Raw genomic sequence first — 9,482 nt, 5'->3', positions numbered from 1 at the left:
TCAACAGCCATCACACAACAACCACCAACCGCAGCGCCGCTTCACAACAACAGCCACGACCCTTGCCGTCACATCTCGCTCTCGCAACCATCGCATCACCGTCATTCCCGCGCCGCTTGTGGGCACCGATACTGGACTCGTGCAGGGCGCGCACCGAGCAGCGGGTGCAGAAACACCAGCCTTTCCGAAGAAATCGGATCAAAAACGACTCACGCCCACTTCTGTTCCGTCCTATCAGTGAGCATGGGGCGATTTGGCCCCGCCTCCAGGTGCGTCGGAGTAATATCGCTATATGCAGATTCATGGATCAAAAAGCATTCACGCCCACTTTTCCTCTGTCCAATGGGGAGCCAGCCAGAGGTAAAGGGTCGAAGGTGAAGGAGCGAGGCCCCGGGGGCTATAAAGGGCCGCGTTCGCTCGCCAAGAAGGCAGTTGAGTTGGGAAGAAAGTCAGTAGAGTTGAGTTGGGAAGTCAGTGAAGAGAAGAGTCGGAGAAAGCAGTTGGACGGCGCTGTGGAGAGTTGGAGAGGTGGCGGCGGCGAAGGCAGTCGAGGGGGCGCTCGTGTCAGAGTCGGGGAGCTGCGGAGAGGGGAGGCCGATAACGCGACCGAGGTCGCGGTGGAGACGCTCGTCGCGGGACCCGAACCAGCGAGATATCCTCATCCCCCCGAGCATCAACAACCCCCTCCTGTTTCCCCCCGCGCTGAGATAGTGCGAGAAGGGGGCCCCGTTCCCACCCCATTCCAGACACTGTCCGCGAGGCCCGCGGAGTCGGGGCGCCACCGCCATTTTGCGGCTCATCACCAGACGGGTAGGCTCGACGCGGTCTCGGCCCCAGGCCCGTCTGCCCCCCTCATCGTGGAGGGTGGTCCCTTTTTCTTTTGCTTGGAGTATATGTGTTGTCGGCGCCGTCTGTGAAGTAAAACTGTATAAGTGTTGCCGTGTGCTCGGTAGTCGGTGGTAGATCTGCATTGTGTTTTGCTTTTACATTTGCTTTTTGTGCATTATTGTGTGTTTCTTCTTCTTTTACATTTGCTTTTGGTGTATAATTGTATATGTGTGCCATCGCGAAATAAATGTGCTCTATGTTGAACTGTTTCTCCCGTTTCGCTTCGTCTTTTCTCCAATTGAATCTCCATCTTACTTCACGTAAAGGGTTGGTCGTGGGCTAAAACGTCCGATAATTAATCGAACCGTCGAGGTTGACGATAACACCGCTCGGTTATCCCGATAGTACGGAACGGGTCGCTTAAAGTGGCCCGTGTCCGAAGTCGACCTGCGGCGAGGTGCGATCGCCCGGTGTACCCTCCGTGTGGGTACTTAGGTAGGTCGAATTTGGCGAGCAACCCTATCCCACGCGGGGGGCCGATTGGCACGATCGTGGTGAGGCCGAAAGGCCCACCCGTGACTCGTTCCCGGCGTTAGTCCGAGAGGGTCACGACGGGATTGTCCGTCCGGTGGGCGACGTGCCGCGATTCGAGTTACGTGGCCGTTCGCACGCAGGCGGGCGCGAATCCGCAACACTGGTGTCAGGTCGTGCGATATAAACTCATCGCCCTCCTCGCGGCACTGGTATCGGAGAACGGGAAAACGGGCTCTCCTGTCTCCAGCTAAATTCACGGGAATCGGTCCAGGGGTGAGAGGAGCGACCCCCGATTCCCTCCAAATTACGAGCGAGTTAAATTAACCCTTTACGAGAAATAAGATGGCGTCTCAAGGCGAGCGGGAGCCGGGGGTATTAGAAATGGATGTAGAATGTGTAGAATCCATGGTCCAGGATGAAAACCCCGAGCAGGAAATGTTGGTTGTGCAGGAACACGAACTCGCCCAACTGAACCCAGAGCCCGAAATAGGTGCGGCGGCGGCCGCGGTGTATGACACCTCCCCTCCCCCTCTCCACCAAAACCCCCCGATCCTTGCCGAAACGGCTCACCCAAGCGCACCCGACATGGCCCAGCTATGCGCCATGCTGGCGGCAATGACAGCGAGGATGGATGCGAATACACAACAAATGAACGAAAAAAGGATGCGAATACACAGCAAATGAACGAAGTGAAAACGAAAATGGATGCGAATACACAGCAAATGAACGAAATGGAAACAAACATGAAGGAAGAAATGAAAGAGCTGCGGGGTGAGACGCGGAACATGGGCCGAAGCCTGCAGGCGGGCATGAAGGCAGTAACCGGGGAGCTTAAAATGGCGACTCCACGTGTGGGAGTGAACGAGCTGGGAGGGAGTGCAACGGCTGTCGGGCCCGCGGTGGAGGCGGGTGAAAAAATAATTCGGGGGACGTGTTGGGCGAGGGTCGTGACGGAAAAAGTGACGGTAACCGAGAGGGACAAACTAATTGGGGTGACGGAGACGTGCACGAGGGAGATAACAAGGGAAGAGACGGAAATAATAGTTGAGACAAGGGAGGTAAAGGGTGAAGAGGTGACTGAGTTGGCAGAGACACGGGAGATGGGAACGATAGAGGGAAGACTGTACGATGAAGACGGGGTAAGTGACGCGCACACACACACACACACACAGAGGTAGGGGAGGATAATGGGGGTGAGCTCGCGGACTGGGTCGAGACCCGGTGCGAGCAGCTGGATGGCCTCCTCCAGGAACGAGGGGAGGGAGTATGTCCCCTTGAGGCGAGTCACGACCAGGTGGGTTCGGTCGTGCTTTGCGAGGTCGAGGGGAGGAGTGCTGTGGACAGGTGCACGGAGAGCTTGGGGGGTATAGAGGCCCCGGAGACCCTTGTGGGGACACAAATCCCCAGTGTGGTTGTCCCTGTGTGTGTGGTGCAAGGTGTGAGTGCGACCCCGTGTGTGAGTGGTGTGGTGGCGACTGTGCCGGAGTACGTGCTTCCCAGCACGCCGTGTGTAAAAGGGGCACCGCAAGTGGAAGAGGCCGTGTGTGTGAGTGAAACGGCCAGTATGAGTCAGGCACCGCGGGCGAGTGCCCCCGCGTGTGTGAGTGGTATGGCACGAGTGAGTGAAAGGCCGCGAGTGAGTGGAGCCACGTGTGCGAGGGAGGTGGTATGCGTTAGAGAGACAGCGTGTGCAAGGTCGCTGTGTGTAAGGGAGATGTCGGTCGGCATGTGTGAACATGCAGCCGCGTCTCCCGGTGTGAGTTTAATGGTGAGGTGTGTTAGCGTCGTAACACGCGGGAGTGCGTGTGTTGAATGGCGACGACGACGGCGACAGAAGAAAGAAAGCCGAGTAGCGGCTGGAGTTGTTTCGGGGACCGTGCCGGGTTCACCCAGCAGCGAGCACGAGGTCCGTGCTGTGCAACGCACGAGGCCCCCACGTGCTCGCTTGCGAGAGTGAAGTCCTGGTCCGGAAACGCACGCGGTGGATTTGCCGATCCCGCGGACGGACAAAGCTTAGGCAGGTAAACGGATTTGGACCGGACGGGTTCTCCACGCGATCGTGTGTGTTAAGCTCCAACGGGCAAAGCACATGTGTTCGCGTGGGGAACCCCTCGAGACGTGGGGCTTGTGTTTTTTTATGCGCACGGTGACGTCATGGCTGCACGCGGGGTTGGAATCCGGCAGGAGGGGTATCCCTGCCGGATGGTACCGTCCAAGGAGGGACAAGGTACACATGCAGCTGCATGACGTCACGGGCAGGTACAAAGTGCGCGAGCTGCGAGTTGCCGCGCTGGTGCTGCGCATGAAAAAAAAATGAAAAAAAAAAAGCAAGCCTCACTTTCGGGTGCACAGGATTCCTGGGCAAGGGGTGGAAGACCCCCTTACCCAGGGCACAGGATGGAAACTAGTTAGGGGGAAGGGTTAGTTTAGTTAGATCGACTTCATGGGGTAGGGGTAAGTCCTCATGGAGTCCGTGGAATGGATGAGTTAGAGGGATTGTCAGAGATTTAGGTTGGGAAATTGATTAATGGGATTATTTAGGACAGTGACAGACTTGTGAGTGTGTAGAGGGGACGTAGTTTAGCTACGTAGTGTTAAAAGGAACGTGCTACTAGTTTAAGGGACGACGTGGGAGCACGAGTTTGTTCGGGGAGGTAGTTAGAAGGATGGCAGAGTTCAGCGGTGTGTGTGTGTGTTGAAGAGTTGTGAGGTGAGTACATGATGAGTGAGTGAGGCCAGCGGGTCTGTGTGAATGAAGCGAATGGGGAATGCATGGTGCGATGAGTGATTGGGGGGAGGAGTGACTCCCGCCCAAGGGACCCCGGGGTCAGTGTAGAGTGAGTTAGGGGGTTAGTCAAATTTACAAAATGGAGGTCGTTTTGTTGTTGGTGGGGAAGTAGGCTCGAAACCTGTTTGGAGGGGTGCAGGAGCCCTGTTGACGGGCTGGGAGCGTGGCTGCGAAAGGTGAGTATCGCTGAGTGGGTACCCCGGGCACCAGGCTAGTCGGCCGTAGTAGGCCATGGGCCCATGGGGGGCCGGGATAGCGTAGTGGGCACGGGTGCGCCTGCTTGGTGCGGGGGCCCGGGGCGCCATTAGCCGCGTGGGCAATGTTGTGGGCACGGGTGACCCTCGGAAAGGGGCCCGGGAAGCCAGCCTGCCACGTGTGCGTTTCAGGGGAGGTGCCATGGGGGGCACTCCCCGGTGTTAGGGAGCTGGTAGGCTCGGAGGCAGTGTAGTGCCCGGGGGTGCCATCGTCGGAGAATCGGCAGAGGGTCGTGCCTGCCAAAGGGAGCCACGTGTCCCAGCCATGAGACCGTGTGAGGGCACGGAGAGAAAATTGGGGGGCGAGGCCCGAAATTGTGAGGACACCAACACAGGCGACGGGAATCTGGGTTGTTAGAACCAATAGTTTAAGCGAGAGGCGCTTGTTGAAAGCCCCGGGGTAGTTTAACAGTTAAATGGTTAGGGTAGATTAGGAGATGTACCCCTCCGCACCATCCATCCCCTCGCTCGCGTTGTGGGCCGCTGGACCCACTTTGTGTTATAGATCGCTGAACTCTGGGGAGGCCATCCTGAGGCTTCGTTGGGCCTCAACACAGGACGCTAGCTCTCCCTTGTTCCCCTCCGGGAAGGGAACGTAGGGGTTGGGAGTAGGCGAGGTGACAGGATAGGTTAGCCGAACAAGGACAGTACAGGGGGTTAGGGGACGATTTATAGTGGGGTAGTAAAAATAAAAAAATAAGTTGGGGCTAAATTGGGGTTTGACAAATTAAGGGAGTGGGTATAGACAGTGACAGGCAAAGGCGATAGGTTGGGAGGGAGACCGTAGGGTAGGTCCGAGCCCGCCTTCCGAGTGGCCAGCACCACCGCACTCCCTCCACCAACCTCCACTGAACGGCAAAGGCTGGCCAGCTTCATCTGCTGGCTGCGTTGCTGCAAGGCAAAGGCCGGCCCACTCCTTCGGCAGCTGTTGTTTTGCTGCAAGGCCTGTGCCGGTCGGATTGTCTGCAGCTGCTGTGCTTCAAGGCCTGTGCCGGCCAGTTCATCTGCCGGCTGTGTTTGCCTGCAGCGGCCTTCTTCTGCAGGCTGTGTTTGCCTGCTGCCTTTGCCATGCCATGCCCACTGCCCCTGTTCACCAGCCCCGTTCAATTTTTGCTTTGCCCCCCCCCCCCCTGTTCATTTCCATGTGCGCCAGGATCAGAAAGCAACTGTTTGCAAGCTGCGAGAACTGCCCTGTTGGCAGCTACAACACGGGCCTGCAGTGGCGGCCCGTGCACCATGTTTGTGTCCATTCATCCATCCGTTGTGTTCATTGCGTGTGCCACTTGAGCTGGCACGGAGACTGCGTTTGTGCAGCCCATGCACCATTGTGGTTCACTGGGTTCAGTTAAAAAGGGAAGGCCTTGGACTGCGAGTGAGCAGCCGGCCACGTTCCCCATCACCTGCATTGTTTGAGCCAGAGACTGCATGCGAGCAGCCTGGCTCCCTGCTAACTGCTTTCTTTTTGCAGAGTTCATTGATCCTGGGCCATGGTTTAGTGTAAAATTTGTAAGTTAAGGTTAAGATGTACTGTACATACGAGTGCGCCCCCGGCATGTCTGTCTTAGCGCCGGCAATTTTATTTAAGTCGTCCGTGTGAGTGGGTTTGTTTAGGTAGTTACTCAGCCCTCAGGTTATTTATTTTGGGGACACGAATACCATGAATGTCGCACTCAGGGATCCGTCGGTAAAATGTACTCGGGGAAAACTACACATGATGGCACACGAAAATTTGACGACTCGGGACGAGTCTGTAAAAAGGGGAGGGGGTAGTGTTGTGGTTGACGAAATTCGCAAACCACCATTCAGGTCCCTGAGGTGAGATATCTCTGTAAGTATATGTGTAGTTAGGCCCAAACCCGTTGTTTAGAGGGAATAAATGTCATTCATTCGGGCTGCGACCCCTCTAGATCGCCGTTTTTCTTTTACTATCTTTATTTTGGACCAGCCGCCATTACTACCATCACAACCACCACCAACCATGTCTCAACAGCCATCACACAACAACCACCAACCGCAACGCCGCTTCACAACAACAGCCACGACCCTTGCCGTCACATCTCGCTCTCGCAACCATCGCATCACCGTCATTCCCGCGCCGCTTGTGGGCACCGATACTGGACTCGTGCAGGGCGCGCACCGAGCAGCGGGTGCAGAAACACCAGCCTTTCCGAAGAAATCGGATCAAAAACGACTCACGCCCACTTCTGTTCCGTCCTATCAGTGAGCATGGGGCGATTTGGCCCCGCCTCCAGGTGTGTCGGAGTAATATCACTATATGCAGATTCATGGATCAAAAAGCATTCACGCCCACTTTTCCTCTGTCCAATGGGGAGCCAGCCAGAGGTAAAGGGTCGAAGGTGAAGGAGCGAGGCCCCGGGGGCTATAAAGGGCCGCGTTCGCTCGCCAAGAAGGCAGTTTTGTTGGGAAGAAAGTCAGTAGAGTTGAGTTGGGAAGTCAGTGAAGAGAAGAGTCGGAGAAAGCAGTTGGACGGAGCTGTGGAGAGTTGGAGAGGTGGCGGCGGCGAAGGCAGTCGAGGGGGCGCTCGTGTCAGAATCGGGGAGCTGCGGAGAGGGGAGGCCGATAACGCGACCGAGGTCGCGGTGGAGACGCTCGTCGCGGGACCCGAACCAACGAGATATCCTCATCCCCCCGAGCATCAACAACCCCCTCCTGTTTCCCCCCGCGCTGAGATAGTGCGAGAAGGGGGCCCCGTTCCCACCCCATTCCAGACACTGTCCGCGAGGCCCGCGGAGTCGGGGCACCACCGCCATTTTGCGGCTCATCACCAGACGGGTAGGCTCGACGCGGTCTCGGCCCCAGGCCCGTCTGCCCCCCTCATCGTGGAGGGTGGTCCCTTTTTCTTTTGCTTGGAGTATATGTGTTGTCGGCGCCGTCTGTGAAGTAAAACTGTATAAGTGTTGCCGTGTGCTCGGTAGTCGGTGGTGGATCTGCATTGTGTTTTGCTTTTACATTTGCTTTTTGTGCATTATTGTGTGTTTCTTCTTCTTTTACATTTGCTTTTGGTGTATAATTGTTTCTGTGTGCTTTCCGTTCATCGCGAATAAATGTGCTTTATGTTGAACTGTTTCCCGCTTCGCTTCGTCATTTCTCTCATTGAATCCTCATCTTGCTTCACGTAAAGGGTTGGTCGTGGGCTAAAACGCCCGATAATTAATCGAACCGTCCAGGTTGACGATAACACCGCTCGGTTATCCCGATAGTACGGAACGGTTCGCTTAAAGTGGCCCGTGTCCGAAGTCGACCTGCGGCGAGGTGCGATCGCCCGGTCTACCCTCCGTGTGGGTACTTAGGTAGGTCGAATTTGGCGAGCAACCCTATCCCACGCGGGGGGCCGATTGGCACGATCGTGGTGAGGCCGAAAGGCCCACCCGTGACTAGTTCCCGGCGTTAGTCCGAGAGGGTCACGACGGGATTGTCCGTCCGGTGGGCGACGTGCCGCGATTCGAGTTACGTGGCCGTTCGCACGCCGGCGGGCGCGAATCCGCAACAATACGTTTGTTGACCATTGTTACCTCAATTATCATTGGAGTCAGCTTATTGGACACTGTGCTACAGCAACTCCTTGGGCATGATAACCATCATTGCGACCAGACCAATTGTTGATGTAACCACCCGCCATGATATTGCCGCAATCTGGTGTCCGAATCTCAGAGAGTGCTACAATACCGATTTCCAAACGCTTGAGCTCAGATGATAACACAGGTGATCATCCTCTCTTAGGGATAGGACATTCCAGGCACACACCCGAAGGGACCACCTCAGGTTAACCCAAGGAGACCGCAGTCTGCTGGATGACACCTCAGCACCACTTCGACAAACTCTCCTGCAATCTGACCCAGGAATGTGAACCCGTGGTTTCCCTCCTATCATCAAAGATTGGGGGTCCTGAAGGCTTTGCCCCAATCCTGTCAACAGGTGAGCTGCCCTGCGAAGGGAAGCTGCACAGGAGGTACTCCCTCCCACAAAGTGGGTTTTCAGATTTTTTTTTCATGCTTTTGAAATGTTTTGCGGAACGAAGGGTTTTTACAGTGGCCGGAGTGCAAATCCTGCCACCAACCTTCTCATAAAAAGTAACCCAACTGCAAGAGGACGTCCGCAGACACAGTTGGTCATGGGATATGAATGGCCGTTGGCTCACAAGGAGCTCTTCCGCCCTTTGACAGGTTTAGTTTTTAATCCTGCTGGGTGTCCATATCATACACCCTCCTCACCAAGAAAGTTGGTGGGGGAGACGGTATAGTCGCCGACAACCCGACCATGGAGCAGGTTAGTACAGGTTTACATGATACCTGTGGCAAGTTACAGATCTAATCTGACCTGACTTGCCTCTGTGAGAGGAAAAACCACAATATTATTTTTTTCCAAACAAGCAAATGCAAAGCGATAGAAACTAACAGAGGGAAGTTGCCATCACAAAGATCCCATAGTTCCCTCATCATATTATCCAATGACGTCACATTTACCGAAAGGAATTGCATGGGTTCGTTCATTTGAATTTGGCAGAGGTTAGACTCGTTTTGAAGAAAGAAGCATCAATGGTATTTATTTTTTCAAACAGATTATATCCGATAAGACAGCGATCAAAAATTTGGTCTATCAACGCGAGGGTCTCATAAAATATCATGACAAAACAAAACTTAACCAACCCCAAACAAAATTAATCTTTCTTTCATTTCAAGATCAGGGGATAGCGCGAACGCAGTCCCCCACTACCACAAATTGTACGGTCGAGTTTCCCACATTTGGGGAAATCGCAAGGGTCAACCCGCCCGAAGTGCAATGGGTAGGCCTCGCCCTGAGAGTACCGCCTTAATGATCACGGTATCTCTCCCGTCAGGTAAGTATGAGTTCCTTATCCCACTGGCTCCCTTTTCCTAGTACGAGCACCGCCTGGCTTTAGCGGAACCGATTCACTCCGTCTCCTGAATATCCAATTAAATGTGACATTTTACACGAGTTTTATCAACACATCCTAATCGGAGTATTACCTTCGATATTCTCATTTAGATATTTGGAGAGTTTCTTTTGTTCTCCTGAGGTTTTGAACCAATTACAAA

The 9,482-nt window shown here is 54.8% G+C and overlaps 1 non-coding gene across 1 annotated transcript; it reads right to left on the bottom strand.

Annotated features, from left to right (window-relative positions):
• Positions 1-9,106: 9,106 nt before the first annotated feature.
• LOC147033229 (U1 spliceosomal RNA) lies at positions 9,107-9,270 on the bottom strand. Its single transcript, XR_015055630.1, has one exon. It is a non-coding gene; the product is annotated as a U1 spliceosomal RNA (small nuclear RNA).
• Positions 9,271-9,482: the final 212 nt, after the last annotated feature.

Source organism: Eptatretus burgeri, chromosome 2 (genome assembly GCF_056783735.1).
Source record: "Eptatretus burgeri isolate ZD-2024b chromosome 2, Ebu_testis_v1, whole genome shotgun sequence".
Lineage (NCBI taxonomy): Eukaryota > Metazoa > Chordata > Myxini > Myxiniformes > Myxinidae > Eptatretus > Eptatretus burgeri.
Note: the sequence above shows the minus strand (reverse complement) of the source record. Positions and strands in the feature narration are given on the sequence as shown.